This window comes from Carcharodon carcharias, chromosome 12, assembly GCF_017639515.1.
Source record: "Carcharodon carcharias isolate sCarCar2 chromosome 12, sCarCar2.pri, whole genome shotgun sequence".
NCBI lineage: Eukaryota > Metazoa > Chordata > Chondrichthyes > Lamniformes > Lamnidae > Carcharodon > Carcharodon carcharias.
This window is the reverse complement of record NC_054478.1, coordinates 50,183,983-50,200,772: the sequence shown is the minus strand read 5'-3', so window position 1 is coordinate 50,200,772 and position 16,790 is coordinate 50,183,983. Positions and strand designations below refer to the sequence as shown.

The following is a 16,790-nucleotide window of genomic DNA, read 5'->3' as shown; positions in this document are numbered from 1 at the left end:
CAGAAAACAATTGTCGCCTTCAAGGTAACATTCCCCAATCATTAACTGGGCTAAGAGTTGATTAAATTCAATGCACGCAATATTAGGCAAATTAGAGTTGAGGTCTGCTATGTTATATTCATAATATATCAGCAATTTAATTCACTCCCTTGCTCTCAAGTTGACCTCACTGTCCTTGGCCTGTATTCCAGTGAAGCTCAATGCAAGCTCGAGGAATAGCACTTCATCTTTTGAGTAGGCACTTTAAAGACTTCTAGATTCAACATTGAGCTTAACAATCTCTGTTCCCATTTTTTCCTTTTCTTTGCACGTTTTGGTTTTTCTCTTGTTTTTGCATTCAGACAGCAGCAGTTATGCTCTCGGCAAATCTTTTGTTTGCTTCTTTTCTTGCCTCATCACTACTCCTTTCGGCCTTCAGTCATTTAATCACTCCTGTCTTCCACTCTATCATGGACCTTTCCTTTTGTTCTTCCTCCCACCCTCCCCACTTTCACTTGCTTAAAACCTATTACATTTCTAGTTTTTCCCCAGTTCTGAAGAAAGATCATTGACCTGAAACAAAATGCTGTTCCTCTTCCCACAGATGCTGCCAGACCTGCTGAGTATTTCCAGCATTTTCTGTTTTTATTTTATGTACCAGCATTTGTTGGCTTTCACATTACTTAAAGTAACAAATTCAGAATAGATATTAATGTTAAGCTTTGATCCCTTGAAAGTATAAAATAAAATTCCTTTCTTTGCTATTTTAACAGAGGCATTGTTAACCTATAATTTTAAATAAAATAACAAACAATAAAAAAAACATTTTATGCAAACACATTAAGTCTCCTTATAATTTCACACAGCATAATTTCTTGGTCTAATTGATTTTAACTTAGTAAATGAAAAAAACATTAACCAAACTGCATCAATATTCACATTTAAGCTGATCACAAGTAATGATTCTGTACTACTAAACAAAGAATCATTCTGTATTACCATAAAAATATTCCATTCATGTGTGTGATATTAATACATTATCAAAAAACAACTCTGTACAAGTGGATCTTAATTCACAAGCTGAATGAGAAAGCTACTTATATAAAAAAAGGTATTCCTCATTCTCCAAGTGAAGACTTTATCTAAGTCACATTGTGTTTCCCTGAAGGAAGCAGCTTCAAATGGCAGAAGTTGTGCAACTATTCTAAGAGTTTCACAACATATGCCATTGAAACAATACCCAATCTAACATATGCACAATTTTGTCAGAGCCACACTACTCAGTCCAGTTTTGCTTGCAATTATATATTATCACTGCTAAGTTTACTGCAGGTTTATTATTCTTACATAAAATATATAAATTTTATTATATTAACAGAATGTAGTTTAATATGATGCTAAGACTGAAGTTGGTCCTACCAACCAGCTAGCATCATTAAAACCAACGTTCTATGTAGATTTAGATCATAAATTGAGTTAAACACAGATCACAACAATTGGCATTGTTATTTACTCTGGGCGATGCTCTGAGTATAAATGATGATACAACTTCCGGTTAACAGCTATAACATACAAAATGAAATAGTTACCCAAGACAATGTGTGGCTATCTATATTGATAGATGGAATGTTAGTAAACTTCAGCAATAACTACTCTGAAAACTTTTACCAAAACTACAGATAATGAATAAAATGGAGGTGAGAGTGACTGCCCTTAACATCAAGGCAGCATTTGACTGAATGTGGCATCAAGGACCCCTGGCAAAATTGAAGTCAGTGGGAATCAGGGGAAAAGTTCTTCACTGGTTGGAGTCATACCTGGAAAAGGAAGATGGTTGTGGTTGTTGGAGGCCAAATAGCTTAGTCTTAGGACAACATTGCAGGAGTTCCACAGGTTGGTGTCCTGGGCTCAGCCATCTTCAGCTGTTTCATCAATGACCATCCTTCCATGATAAGATCAGAAATGGGGATGTTTGCTGATGATGCACAATGATCAGTACCGCTCGCAACCTGACATCACCATCACTGATGCATTACTACGAATCAGAGTCCAATGGCCAACCAATCAGCACTCTCTTCACCTACAGTATAAATTGTTGTTTTCCTCTTATATTGATATTCTTGTGAAGTGTCCTGGTGAGCGCAAGACAAAAACTTAGACATGTCTCTTTTTTCAAAGTTTTGTACTACTGAACAACTACATGTAGTCAATGGGTTTTTAATGAATGAAAGTGAGTGTTTTTTTTAAATAAAGTCTGCAACACACACTTGTGTTAATTTTTTTGGATTGTCAAAATGAGATATATTTTGTTTTTGTTGTAATGGCCTGAGTATGCTTCACCTTTTTATTTTTTGGTGCAGGGTACACCAGGAAATAATGCTGGACATGAGTGGCTCTAAACTTTACTGCACAGGCACTGAGTGAAGTTTGGGTTCAAATAAAAGGGGCATTTCAGACATCTAGGATGGAGGCAGCAGCCCTGGACTGAGGTGGAAGCAGATCTTTGGCAGCCGAGCTGAAGGAGCATTGGATCAAGGTGGCCCTGGTGTTCCTGCCTCTCTGAAGGATACAGAGTTCTGCCTCCACGCCCTTAGCGTTCTCTCCATGATGCTCATCTTCAGATTTACTACTGGATTCATCATCTGTGACCTGTGGAGCTGCATCAAGATCCTCTTCCTCCAGTGGGTCGCCCCCTTGCCAGTGCCAGACTGTGACAAGCGCAGCATGCGACCACTATCAGTGACACCCGCTCTGGGCTCTGGGGGTTACTGTAGTGCTCCCCCTGAATGGTGCAGGCATCGAAAGCCCATCTTCAGAAGACCTATTGTCCCCTCTATCACCGCCCTTGTGGAGGCATGACTCCTATTATAACGCTGGTCTGCCTCTGTTCTTGGGTGACTGAGAGGCATCATAAGCCACCTGTTCAAGGGATAGCCCCCCTTCTCACCCAGCAGCCATCCATTCAGTCAGGCTGGAGTACTGAATAGCCTTGGCACCTGGGAGCGTCTGAGGATATAATTATCATGGGAGCTGCCAGGGTACTATGCACAGACTTGCAGAATCTGTGTCCTGTCTATCTATCCATCTGGACATTCATCGAGTGGAAGCCCTCCCTGTTGACGAAGGCACCCGGCTGACCCGCTGGCACCTTGATGGTCACTTGTGTGCAATCTATTGCACCCAAGATGCGGGGGAAACCAACAATTGCTGCAAAGCCTCTGGCTCACTCAGCCTGGATGGCCTCATCCATACGGAAATAAATAAATGTCATTACCTGACTGAACAGAGCTTCTGTCACCAGCTTGATGCAACTGTGGACACTCCACACAGGTGTCCCACTGACCCCTGCAAAGAGCTGGAGGCATAGAAGTTGAGGGTCACTGTGATCTTCAGAGCCACTGGTATGGGGTTCCCACCAACACAGTTGGAGCTGATCTCAGGCCCAATCATCTGATAAATGGAGGTCACAGTCTCCCTGGAGACGTAGAGCCTCATTTGGCATTGCACCTCAGACATATTGAGGTAGCTGCATAACTGCCTGTAAACCCTGGCAGCAGGATAGTGGCATCTTCTGCAGTCCCTTCCGCCTTGGACTACCTATTGGCCCTGTGCCCCTTGTGCCTGCACCTCTCCTCCCACAGGTCCCTCCCCTGGAAGCTGCATTGGGACACCTGGCCTCCTCTCCCTTCTGCTCCTCTCTTCCTCCTCAGAAGAGGTGCCACCAGCAGAGACCACAATCCTCATTACCAGGGTAACAGCAGGCTGTCTGATACCTGGAAGGGTCTGCATGGTTAAAATCCTCCAGAAGTCTTGGAGACACCAATGATCCCTGAAATGAAGCCTAGAAATGCTAAGAATGAAGCTCAGAACTGAGATGAAGCTATCATGTTCAAATAAGCAACCAGTGAACTCTCCCCTAAACTATGCAGTACTCACACTGGCAATGCTGCTGACCCTTTTTATCCCGCCCTTGGATAAGGTTTTGCAAAATGTGGGCTGACTGCCTGTCTGTTTTGCCCGTGCAATAAGCACGAAATCGCACGGGCAACCTAAAATTGGGGTCAATTGGGTTTTTAATGGCCTTAAGTGGCCTTTTAATTGATGGTGAGTGTAGCTCTGACATCTGCGCATGCCCGCCAACCTGAAGATTGTGCGTGTGCGGGATGATGTCAGGAAGCTTGCCCAACATCTTCTCATGCTATTTTACGCCCGACCAGGTTGGGCACAGGTCTGCCTGCGAGGCGTAAAATTCTGCCCTTGAAACCTTGTTTTATCTCAGCACGGTTTCTGGGATCTGCCCATGATGGATACTGGTTGAGTTGGCATGGTAGATGAAGGGCAAAGGGTGGTGGGTCATTGGAGGGGGATGGATTGGGATGAGTTGTCACTAAGTTAACACAGGCTATAAAGCAACACGGTGAGTGGAAAGAGGGGCAGAGGTTGGCATGGAGGGTATGATTGGCATGAAAGCATACAGAAAAGCATAGGTTCGCATGGAGGGAATGGGGGCCATGTGGGGTTGGTGGAGGGACATGGATGGGGTATGAGGAGTGAGTGTGACAGGTGAGGGAGTGTAAGGGTTGAGGGCTGGAAGGCTCTTTTATGTGTTTTTTTTAAAAAAACTTCAATACAGTGCCAGCGCACCAAGATAGGCCTTCTGCCCAGCCCACCTCTGCACCCAACATCCTCCGCTTTCATTCTGAAGTCACCCAGTCCAACTCCCAGGGAAGCCCGTGGCCCCAGAATGAAAATCCAACCATCCAGGTCACTTTCTCCTGGGTCGGGTTTGAGGAGCCAGGAAATATCCAGGCTTTGTGCTTCTGACCCAGGAGAAAAAAATCTAGTCAACGGTATAATAGACAGTTATTAGATCATTGAATCATTTATCATTGTCAAACTTCAAAGAAAACCCCACAGAAGAATAAATTGTTCAACCTTCGCCATAATGCAAAGTCCTCTCTCTCCAGGCTTGGCTGTGATCCTTTTTCAGAGATGTCCCCTATTCTGTTTCCCTCATCAGACTCATTCTCATGATGTGGGCATCTCTGGCAAAATTAGTGTCTATTGCCCCTCTGAATTGTGCTGAGAAGATGGTGGTATCCAACTGAGGGGCCAGCTTGGCCACTTCAAAGGGTAGAGAGTCAACCAACTTGGAGTCAAACCAGATGAGGATTGCAGGTTTGCTTCCTAATAATGATATTATTAAACCAATTCAGCTTTCACACCAAGCCAAGAGCTTCACAGTCACTTCAACTGATACAAGTGTATCATTTCTAGAGTTATTTTTTAAATGAACTCAATTTTGGAAACTACCATGGTTAGCTTTGAACTCCTGTTCTCTGGATTATTGGTCTAGGATTTAGAAATGTAATGGTACTGCACCAGTTTTCAGTAGCAAAATGGCCACCTACATATTCAATATGGTGGACAAGCTTCGTGTGTTCATTATCTGTCAGAAGTGAGCCACCAGCCCTATTTGCAGAGGTAGAAAGGGTCAAGGACGACACCAAAAACAGGCCTGAACCATTTTCAAATGTAAGAAGTAAATTAAATACCTATTTGACTCTCCACAAAACCTCTCTAATTTGAACCCTGTTGCTTCCAGGAAAATGTGGTCCATATGCAGCTTGATTGGTGGCCCTTAAAGGAATTGTTGGAGGTAAATTTTTTTTAAAAAACTTACCAAAATGTTAGCTGGTAGGAACAAGAGTGTTGAGGTCACTTCTGAAGACAGTTTCAGGCTCCCACTTGGCATCCTCCCCACTGTTTCTGCAACCCCAATTGATTCCCCCTCTTGAGATCATCCCCTTCAACCTGATCACATCCCCCCCCGCCCCACCCCCCCAATTGTTTCCCTGTTCAATGCCGACATGATTCTTCCGATCATTCTGCTACCCCACCACCCAGATTGTTTATCTCCCTCTCCCAGCAATTATCCTGGCAATGCAACTGGCCAAAATTGAAATCCTCCTCTCCAGCTTCCTAAGGGTGCCCAGCAATTGCCTGCAGCTCGCTGCCCTCATGTGAATGCAGCAAAAGGTTCAATATCACAAAAACATAAGATCAAAGTTTTCATAAGAAGCTCATGTACATAGCATTTGTTTTTTTTGCTTTGATCTCACTCAACAGGAATTGTTCAAAACACCTTATTATGAACACAAAGCTCTCTAAGGTGAAGTGCCGTAGTTTTTAAGATTTGCATACGAAGGCCACTCCTTCATTTAAAAAAAACCATTAGCATAAAATTCATTGAATACAAACAAATAACTATCAGAATAATAGTCAAATGAATTTAAAGTATGATCTGAATTTTTGGTACTCATGCTGACACTAGCCTGAGGCTGAATTCACCTTTGGGCATCAACCATACAGATGCTGTCTAAGGCTTATGTTGGTAAAGTAGAACCTTAATAATGATGCAAATTTACATCACTACAGTGTTATATCAACAAAATAAAAAAGTCACATCCTGTCAGCTCTTGTAGGTACGTTAATTACCTATCTTGTATTTAATGAAGAATGTTAATAATTGTATCATGCTAGTTAAAAAGAAAAAAAATGAGGAACAAGAATGGCAAAACTATGAAGCAGATAAACATCTATTTTTGTGTGTGAGGGTTGTTAATTAGTGCAACCTCATTAACAATATTTTCTTAAAATGGAAAAGATCTAAATTATTACCATGGGTACAAGAAACATTTAAACTTTGAACTTTTTTCTGGATATTTAAAGTGTTGTCAGCAGCTTTAAAGGTTTAATTCTAAATTATATGTCAGCACTATTCTGAATAAGACACTGTGTAAATTTCCTGAATATTCCTCAATTCTCACATTTGTAACCTGATTTTCTCTTCCTCAAATAGAAAAGCAATGGAATACTGCAGGCTCCTGGGAGTGTTCCAGTCCCTGGGTGATGGTAGCTGTTTTCCACAGCACTTACTCTGGGGTCTCCTGCATTTTTCCCAATGGGTGCTACAGACCTCAGATATCCCCCTGATAAAAGTTTATACACACTTTAATGTCAATATAATTTCTCTCAGAAATAATTCAGCATGATCAAGTTACCTGAATAATTTCCACACATTAATAATATTTTATGATTTTGCACTTCCTTCTTCATTTTGGTCCAATCTCCTTTGCCACCCTATGCAATACACATCTCCCTCATTGGAGAAGATGCATTTATGGAGAAGCTAGATAAGTACAGACGGGGCAAAGGAATAGAAAGAGTTTTGATAGGGTGAGCTTGAACTAAGTGGATTAGGAGGAGGAAACAAAAACAGAATTACCTGGAAAAACTCAGCAGGTCTGGCAGCATCGGCGGAGAAGAAAAAAGTTGACGTTTCGAGTCCTCATGACCCTTCAACAGAACTGACCAGTTAAGGCCTGCCCAGCATGACATCCGCCAGGGGCTTCCTCAGCCAGGAGTGCCCAAAAAAGCGCACAGGTCTCCCCTGAGACAAAGTGCTGCCTCAGTGAGATCAGCTCCGATTCAAAAGTTGACAGAAAGGTAATTAAAAACTTTCCCTGACATGTCCCCTCATGCGTCACATGAGTTGGGACATGTCCTTAACTTTTATTTAAACATTTGATAAACATTTAAAAGCCCTCATGAAACCCCATCCCGCCTGTGGATAAGATTTCATGCTTTTTCTGAGGCCCGCCTGGGCCCCTGGCCTGCCCACCAACCCTAAGGCTGGACGGGCAGGTCCGTCAATCAAGTTAATTAGTTTTCTAATGGCCTTAATAGGCCGTTGACAGTTTGGCGGGCGCACAGCCGATTTGGCTGCGCATCCGCCAAACTGAAAGTCTAAATGACGCAGGGTGACATCGGGTTGCACACCGGACGTAATCCTGCGTCGGTGAACGGGCCCTGCCACCCCCCCCCCACTCACCAACCGGAAAAACCTGCCCTAAGTTAGGAAGCATAGGGCCGCATTTAATGGAGGCGACAGGGGTCTCACCCGCCGACTGAAGAGAGAGCTGGCAAGAACCCTGCATCACATCTTTTAAGGAATGCCTGCCATATTAAGTGCCACTCAGGCACTTAACTGAACAGCAGCAAGCCTTCCCTGAGATCAAGGACACTAGGGGCAGAATTCCGACCTGCTGAGAGCTACTGACCAATCAGAGATCAGCAGCTCTATTGAATAGCAGCGCCACCAAAGAGGCGGTGCTTGCTGCCAGTTAGCCTCCCATCCGAGGACTAATTTTGTCTCGATCCCAGGCCGCAGCTGAGCGATGGTGGAAGGAGTGGTGGACACAGGGGAGGTGGGGAGGGGGAATTGGCAGCAAGGAAAGGTGAAAGGGGGCAGCACAAAGGGCAGTGGGCTCGCTGTCAGTACTCCCTGCCCCCCCAACACATCCCGATGCCAATTCCTTGATAGGCACTGAATACCTTTGAACGAAAACCCTGCCTGGAAGCCCATAAGCAAACACTCACGGGTTTGCTTGTTGTGCTCCCCACATGGAAACAGCTGGAAGAGGCCATTAAGCAGGCATTAATTACTACACAGATTTAATTGATTGGAGGTGGGAAAGCGGTGGGGTTCCCACTTGCTACCCTCCTGCCTGATTAAATGCCCCACCCCCCCCCCAACAAAACACGCCACAGGAAGGGCATTAAATTCGACCTATAGTAAGTTCTGTGAATAAAATCAAGGGTAGAATCTTCGGCTTGGCAAGCAGGAGCGGGGCCTGCTCGCCAAGGCATAAAATGACGTGCGGTGATGTCCGGTGTGCGTCTCGATGTCACCATGCATCATTTAGATTTTCAGTTCGGTGGGCAGCCGAGTCAAACTATCAAAGGCCTATTAAGGCCATTTAAAATGCCAATAAAGCAATTAACCAAGCGGTCTTCACATTTTTCATGGAAACTCATCCACAGGTGGGAAGAGTTTTATTGGACGTTTTTAAAGCGTTTGAAAAATTTTTAATATAATCAATGAACGTGTCCCAGCTCATGTGACAGTTTCACATGAAGAGTCATGTCCTTAATTTTTTTTTACCTTTATTCAATGTTTTACAAATGAAAGTAATCTCCTCTGTGCCTCAGGGAGATTTCTGCACTCTTTCGCACACATGCGCAAAAGAGCCCACTCTCCAACTCAGGGAATCCACCCAGCCCTCGCCCGCACAGGGAGCGCTCAGCACTTCTGGGTGCGCATCATGCTGGGCGGGCCTTAATTGGCCCGCCCACATAAAATGGTGGCACCCAGCCAATCAGGGGTGCTGATCAGCTGCATGCCCAGTCACGCCCGCCCCCATACAACTCCCCCCAACGGGGAGAAAATTCTCCCCCAATTTACAAAGGGACTGACGAGTCAAAATAAATACTTCCATTTATGTGGCACCCTGTTTTAAAAGGAGCTACACTTCAGGACTTAGATACAGTTTTAAGGAGAGAGGGAGTTGGAGGATCTTTTAAACCAATTTGATTTGATAGTTAAAACATGAATGCTTATTTGGAAATAACTTAGAATTAGCAAACACTTTTACAAGAGAATTTTAATGATTAAGGTAATATGTAGGTGGGGGCTATCACTGCAGTTGAGTTGTGACCAAGAGTCACATTTCACCAAAGAAATTTTCACTCAAGTGTAAAAATTATTTGGAATCACACACAAACTTTACATCAACCACCATCCACAGTCTTCTGGAGTTGTGGAGAGAGGGAATAGAACTTCAAAGTCAAAAGTGAAAAGTTGTCTACCGATTACCCCACTCAATGGGTTAACATGTTATCACTGTGAAAAGCAAAAGTAAAGATGGGAAATTGTACCACATTAATTAGGTAAAATCTGTGAAAGAATACCACACTTTGGTTTGTTACAGATGCATATCTTGATATCCACAGCCTGCCTGAACATCTCCTCAAGGATCAACATCTTACGGATAGAGTTGGAAGTCCCGGAATCAATAGCATCTCCCAAGAGACTATGTGGCCGGACTAATTTTGGCAATTTTGCTGGTCATCAATGTAACTGCTGTAACACGGCTGTCTCTTGCGATAAATGTATCTTGGCATCAGGTGGGGTCGAAAGAATAATTACTGTCGAAGAAGGCGAAGGACTGAGAATTGAATGTGATTACATGAATTTTGGAGACATGGGGGGGAATTTTCCCCCCCCATTGGGGGCGTTGTGTGGGGGCAGCTGGGGGCAGACACAGGCCTGATCGGCGCCCCTGATTGGGTCTGCACCGCCATTTTAAGTGGGCGGGCCAATTAAGGCCCACCCAGTGTGACGCGCACCAGGAAGCACTGTGCGCTCCCTGTGCAGGCAGGGTAGGGCTTCCCTGAGCTGGGAGAGCGCTTTTACACGCATGCGCGTGAAGGGGCGCAGAAATCTCCCTGAGGCATCTCTGTGCCTCAGGGAGATAAGTTTTAAGTTTGAAAAACTTTAATAAAGAAAGAAAAAATTAAGACATGTCCCCTCATGTGACAGTGTAACATGAGCTGGGACGTGTCAATGAACTTTAACGAAAAATTTTATTTAATTTATAAACCCTTCATGAAACCTCATCTCGCCCGTGGATGAGGTTCCATGAAAAATGCGAAGGCCGCCTGGGCTCTTCGCCTGCCCGCCAACCTTAAGGTTGGACAGGCAGCTTTCTCAATAGCTTTAATTAGTTAATTCATGGCCTTAACAGGACTTTGGCAGTTCGGCGGGCGCGTAGCCAACTCAGTTGCGTGCCCACCAAACTGAAAAGCTAAATGACGCGCGGTGACGTCGGGACACACGCCCAATGTCACCCTGTGTCATTTTACGCCTTGGCGAGCAGCGCCCGCCCTGCTTGCCAAGCCGAAAAGTCTCCCCATGGTATCACCTGCAATCACACTGGGGGAAGGAAAATCTGCTTATATCAGTAACAATCTTAAAAAAGTATGCCTCTTCCCAAAGTCCTATGTCCACAAGAATATCAGGAATTCTATGATCAGTTAGTGGCAAAAAATGATAAAATGCTTCATGAACAAGAACAATGCTTCGATTGCATGGAAATAATGGGCAGAATTAGAAGAATTTAAGAATGTGAACAGGATAATGAGAGACAAGAAAATGGGATTAAAGGAATAGGAGGTAAGAAAACACACTGGTGGCAGAAAGTTGTTCGTGTGAATGGACATCCTTGGCTCAGAATTATTTCAACTATTTTTGTGCTAGTGCAATTGATAACCACAATATGTCAATATTTTTCATCCTTTGTTACTTGAGGATCCTCAATAGATTGCAAAAATGTACAGCTGATCTAAGTTGGAGACAAATTCTCATGCCCCAAAAATATAAAGAGATGGATCAAATAAGTAGCGAAGGATCAAAATATTAGCAATATATTTCACCCTCAACCCGGGGAGTTGTAAGTAAGTCTGGGTACTAGATTTTGCTGTAACCCATTGTAATATGCTAACAGGGTCAAAACACCATTTTGTGCTAATACTGAGATAAGAAGCCATTTTGATGTTGTTAACCTTTTACAACAAACTAACCCAAAACAAAACAAAAACAGAATCACCTGGAAAAGCTCAGCAGGTCTGGCAGCATCGGCGGAGAAGAAAAGAGTTGATGTTTCGAGTCCTCATGACCCTTCAACAGAACTTGAGTGAATCCAAGAAAGGGGTGAAATATAAGCTGGTTTAAGGTGTGTGTGTGTGTGTGTGTTGGGGGGGGGGGCCTTGGGTGGGGGGACAGAAGTGGAGGGGGTTGGTGTGGTTGTAGGGACAAACAAGCAGTAATAGAAGCAAATCATCAAAAGATGTCACAGACAACACCTGTTAACACCTGTGTTCTTTTGTTCTGTTGTCTGTGACATCTTTTGATGATCTGCTTCTATTACTGCTTGTTTGTCCCTACAACCACGCCAACCCCCTCCACTTCTCTCCCCCCACCCAACCGCCCCCCCGCCCCACTCCGCCCCACTCCTCCCCCCACCCCCCCACACACACACACACACACACACACACACACACACACACACACACACACACACACACACACACACACACACCTTAAACCAGCTTATATTTCACCCCTTTCTTGGATTCACTCAAGTTCTGTCAAAGGGTCATGAGGACTCGAAACGTCAACTCTTTTCTTCTCCGCCGATGCTGCCAGACCTGCTGAATTTTTCCAGGTAATTCTGTTTTTGTTTTGGATTTCCAGCACCCGCAGTTTTTTTGTTTTTAACCCAAAACAATATTGCGAAGCAGTCAATGACTAGCAATAGATGATTTGATTAGGAGGAAGTACCTCAATTACTCTGGTAATTGAAGGATAAGTAATTAATAATCAGTAGTTAATTAGAAGTCATTTTATGTTTTTTCTGTATTTCTCCACTAGCTTTTCTTAAGAGAAAATTAAAGGTTGGTAACATCTGGGAAATAAATGGATGCGCCTTGGACTCCCTGCTTATCAGGAACACACACTGTTCTTGATTGTTGATTCTGACTTAATGAATGGGACTCCTGTAAAGACATCAAGATAAGAGACATAACTTAAAGGAAGGCATTGTCTTAAGTTTAAGACGATGTGCGTAATATACTAGAACCAATGGAGTTAATTCTTATCACATTATTGGCAAATTATAGGCTAATTAGCCATTTCCAACAAACTTGGCTAAGGTGGGCCTACAACATCTTTTGAGTATTAAAAAAAAGAGTTTGTGGGAACCATCTTTGTATACATGAAGTATGGAAGAACCGGTTTAGATCTTCGGGTTAGTTGAGTAACCTATCAGCATAGAGCTTGTTTCCAATAAACTACAGGGGGAGAATTTTCTGGTTGGTGAGCAAGGGTGGGGGCGGGGCCCGCTTGCCGATTCGTAAAATGACATGCGGTGACTTCGGGCGTGCGTCCCGAAGTCACTTAAATTTTCAGTTTGGCGGGCGTGCAGCCAACTCGGCTGCGCCCCTGCTGAACTGTCAAAAGCCCATTAAGGCCTGTTTAACACTAATTAAATCAATTAAATGAGCTGCCCATCCAATCTTAAGGTTGGCGGGCAGATGAAGAGCCCAGGCAGCCTTTGCATTATTCATGGAACCTCATCCACAGGCAGGATTAGGTTTCATGAAGTGTTTATAAATTAAATAATTTTTAAAATTAATGTTCCTTGACATTGTCACATGAGGGGACGTCTTTACTTTCAATTCTTTATTTAAATGTTTGAACCTTAAACAAATCACCCTGAGGTGCCTCCATCCCTCAGGGAGATTTCTGTGCTCTTAAGCGCGCAGGCCTGGACCCAGAGAACCCCCCTCGCCCACATAGCGGGCGAGCGTCATGCTGGACTGGCCTTAATTGGCCCGCCCACGTAAAATGTGGCACACACCCGATCAGGGGCTCCGATCAGGTTTGCGCTCACTCCCGCCTGCCCCCACACAACACCCCCAACGGGGGGAAAATTCAGCCCCAGGGCAGATGAGTTGTTACTACTGGGACTGGTTCAGTGATGGATTCCCTGCCAATAGAAACCCCAAGAAGGTGTAGTGCTTCTTGGAGGCAGTGACTGTTTCTCTGTCGGCATGAGGAGTTCAAGTTGTTGCCCACTTCTCTTGGATTGATCCCCCATTTGAAAGCATGGAGTTCGTAGAGTTTCATTGATTAGTATACTTCACCTATATTTTGCCTCTGTTAGTTGATAAGTTTCTAAAACTTGCTTATAATCAATAAACTTTGATACTATTTACTGATGTGGTGTCTCATGTTTGGTGATTATATCTCTGTCGAATTCAAACAGTTTAAAAGGGCAATTTGGGTTCAAGTATTAAGCAGTGCACAGCTAAACTGGAACAGTCTGAAATAACAAAGACCTCCCTTTTTATACTTTAATAACTCTTTGCAACCACCAGACCTCCAAAGTGCCTTGAATCCAATTGAAGTGTAGTCACTGCTGTAATGTGGGAAATGCGACAGCCAATTCCCACAAACAACAATATGATAATGACCAGATAATCTGTTTTTATGATGTTGATTGAGAGATAAACATGGATAACTCCCCTGCTTCTTCTTTGAAATATGTATTCATCTGAAATGAGCAGACAAGGTGTCAATTTAATGTCACACCTGAAAGATGAGACTTCCAACAATGCAGCAATCTCTCAATATTGCATTGGAGTATCAACACTGATTTTTGTTCTCAATACCTGGAGTAGGACTTGAACCTGCAACCTTGTGATTCACAGGTGAGAGTGCTTCCAACTGAGCCAGGGCTGACCCTTGACTGAAAGGCCAGAACTACTGCAAATTGTAAAACAAAAACAGAAATACCTGGAAAAACTCAGCAGGTCCGGCAGAATCAGCAGAGAAGAACAAAGTTGACGTTTCGAGTCCTCATGACCCTTCAACAAAACTGTTCTGTTGAAGGGTCATGAGGACTCGAAACGTCAACTTTGTTCTTCTCTGCCGATGCTGCCAGACCTGCTGAGTTTTTCCAGGTAATTCTGTTTTTGTTTTGGATTTCCAGCATCCGCAGTTTTTTGTTTTTATCTCTATAGCAAATTGTATTCAACATGGGGAAGTATGAGGTCATCCATTTCATCCAAGGAAACAAATAATTTGCTTAATGGCGAGAATGTTGACGGAAAAAAAATTATTAAGTAGGCAAATAGAGTTTGGGCTTTTCTCTCAAGGGGTTTGAAATACAAAGTTAAGGAAGCAACGTTTCAGTGTACAGAGCTTTGGTAGTGGAGGGCTGCTGCCAGCTGTAGAACCATACCAAGCATGAATTGCTACCTTTAGGAGAGCAAGGATAGGAAGAAAAAAATCCTGAAAAATGTCATAATCAAATCTCGTTGAAAACTGTTGGTTTTGGAATTAATTCTACACAATAGCGATAAGCACTGAAGGGCCATGGCTCTTAAAAATATTGTTCAATCTAATGGAGAGCAGCAAAGCTAACATGTATGAGTGGTCTCTATGGTAACAAAAGAAAGGCGCTTTAAACAGTCATACAGTGAAAGGAAAGCTGTACAAGTAAAAAAAAAGTGATCAGTCCATTTTTATTTGGGTCTTCAGTTTCATCTCAAGTAAATTCTAAGAAAGAAGTAAATGTGTGCCCTTAGTCTGTGAACCAGTACAAACATATTGAGGTGCCCAGGTAATTTGTCAAACTCACACTGATAAATTGCAATGTCCAAGCTGTAGTTAAATTAAAAATGAATCCAGAAGATTTATTTATACCCATTTCGAACTCTTCTGTTTGGTACAGGCATATTGAAGTAGATTTCGAATTTGTGTGGTAGTGTGGAATGAGTGATAGCAAGACGCAGGCCACTTTACCCCTCTGCCAGTTTTATTTCCACAAAGATCAATGGAAGTAAAAATCAGGAGAGATGTAAAATGTACTGTCAACTTGCTTTCACCCATTTTACAATTTCACACAAAGGTAAGTTTTACCCCATCAACTTTTTCATATCTAATGTGTATAGGAAACAGTCAAAGAAGTTAGGGATACTCAATTAAAGCAATGCATTTTAAATCTAGTCATGAATTCAGAAAATAAATAAAATGTTAATGAAAACTATTTTTGGAAAAGCTTGTCAATTTCTGGCACTGATGAGGATTTAGGTACCTTTATTAAGTTTAATCAGTGTTATATACATCACAAGGAAAACAGAAAGTTCGATTACTTTCACAGTTTAGATGTAACAGCTGTTACCATAGTAACAGAAACAGTTAACATCAGGTACAAATGACAGCAGAAATTCATGGTAGCAAAGTCTTAACCTGCCCATCAACTGCAACATCGGATCACGCTGGAAATCAAATATAGCGCTCCTCACTGCAACAATTGAACTGAACTGATAAGTATGCTAGCTTCACAACATAATTATATTGCTCAGAGTAAAACTCTACCCTATGTACATTTACATATGTGTGTATGTCATACATTTGGAGGAGAGCAGTAAGTAAAAAAGTGATCAGTTCATTTTTATTTAGTCCTTCAGTTTTATTTTTAGTAGGTTCTATTTGATTTGATAGGAACAGCACATTCAAAGTTCACATTACTTGAATGGTTTACAATGGTTCTAAACCTCAAACCACAAACTATTACAAAGCGTAACAGGGATATGATTGTGCATTTATATTATTCTTTGTGTTTGGTTGTGTACATATACAAAATAACCACCAGAAATTTCCAAGGACTTTCTAATACTCCTTTATTGTAACTTAGGTGGAATCAAATGGGGTTGCCATGGGAAGGAGGAGTTGGAGAAGTCCCAAGGAAAATAACATCCAGCCAACGCCTGTAATAAATGTATGCATTATTAATCTAGCAAAACTGCAAAATAAGGATTTCCTCTCTCTGCCAAAAATAATTTGATGTTTCTCCTGCCAGAGTATCACTAGTGTGTACGTATTTGTTTTTGGAGATCTTGATGTCTCTATAAGTGATGTGTATTCAGTATCTAATGAATTCCAATTATGCCTATCTAACTACAGCACCCAGAATTGCAGCAGAACTCTTTGTAGTAAACTCAATGAATCCATCCAGTTCTACTGCCCCTCAAAAACTAAGTATCAATAATACATTATCCGCCAATATAAAAACAATTGAATCAGTATATTTGATTGCATGAATTATAGCTGAGGAAATTACCAGCTGATGCTGCTTTTAAATCAAATTTGAAGCATTTTGTCATTCTCATACACTGAATAAAAGTCTACAGAAAGAATTGCATGATCTTACTAATTACTGGAGCTTTTACGGTTTTGTTGCTCGATGAAGGATTGGGGCAGAATTTTGCCCTTGGCGGGGGTGGTCGAAGCTTGTGATCGGCATCGCTCTGCGATTTTAGCGGGTAGGCCAATGAAGGCC

General features: G+C 42.6%; 1 protein-coding gene across 4 annotated transcripts in view; it reads right to left on the bottom strand.

The window, feature by feature from the left end:
* The window catches only part of LOC121284922 (nck-associated protein 5-like), a 716,253-nt gene that overhangs the window by 536,020 nt on the left and 163,443 nt on the right, over positions 1-16,790 (bottom strand). The gene's annotated exons all lie outside the window — the stretch shown is intronic.